Source organism: Branchiostoma belcheri, unplaced genomic scaffold, assembly GCF_001625305.1.
Source record: "Branchiostoma belcheri isolate BF01 breed outbred unplaced genomic scaffold, Haploidv18h27 scaffold116, whole genome shotgun sequence".
Lineage (NCBI taxonomy): Eukaryota > Metazoa > Chordata > Leptocardii > Amphioxiformes > Branchiostomatidae > Branchiostoma > Branchiostoma belcheri.
The window spans coordinates 451194-452237 of record NW_017802558.1 but is presented as its reverse complement, the minus strand read 5'-3'; positions in this window follow the sequence as shown (position 1 = coordinate 452237).

The following is a 1044-nucleotide window of genomic DNA, read 5'->3' as shown; positions in this document are numbered from 1 at the left end:
TATTTAACTTGAACAATATAACTATATATCTTGTGAAAAGCTAACTACTAGCATCGTCAATAAAGTGTGTATCGAGTGTCACTTGATGATTGCTACAATAAAATTCCCTACAAACATGTATAGCATTGATATACTGACTTTTAGTTATTCAGCCTATTTGGCCATTTTCTCTACCCTGGGTGCCATCCCCAGTAGTATTCGCCCGCTAGCTTACAACCATGGTGGTAGCTAGCGACATTATAGATGGCAACCAGGCTAATTTTCTACTACATGTTCAACGAAGCTCCTCGCAGCAACCTACTACTAACAGGTACATTTTTGTGGATTTGATTGAAAAAACAGAAGGTTAACGTTAATGTATTATAATGTGACTACAGTAAATATTGGAAAAGCGTTATTGTCAAATGTGGATTAATAATAGCCTCTACCAGACTTTCGGAAGCGGCTAGAAAGAGGAGTTGGTCCGCGCTATTAAAGAGAACAGTTTGACTCTACCGTACAAAAATTTCATGCAATTAATTTTTTTTTATCAGTAGACCATCGCAGACTTCTAATTTCTTTTCTGTGAGCGACGCGAGTCGGAGTTATGTCGCGGGGACGGTTTTGCCGCCGAGGAATTTTGCCGGGAGAGACGGTTTCACCGCAAAGAAAGTCCCTCGCGGCGGTAAAACCGTTCCGGCGGCATAACTCGCGTCACTCGACCGAAAAAGATAACGTCGCCGCATCAGAAGTCTGCGAAGGAGGCTATGAAAACTGGAGCGCCAAAATGATTTTTGATCGAGAATATAAAGGGCGGGCGCCCCAGAGAGAGTGTCATAGTAAATGGTCAGTGAGCAAATAGGACAAGGACACATACCAATATGTCCGAGTGGTTGGCGTGAAAGATAAAGGGTTTGGACAGCCTGGGTTTGGGCGGCGGATTCTCCCCCCCGACAAAAAAAAAATCTATCGTTAATATGAACGCCAGCGTCTGGCACCCAAGCAGATTCCTTTCGGTGGCAAGACAGTCATGATCCATTAGCCAGAGAAGGGTCGGGGGGGGTA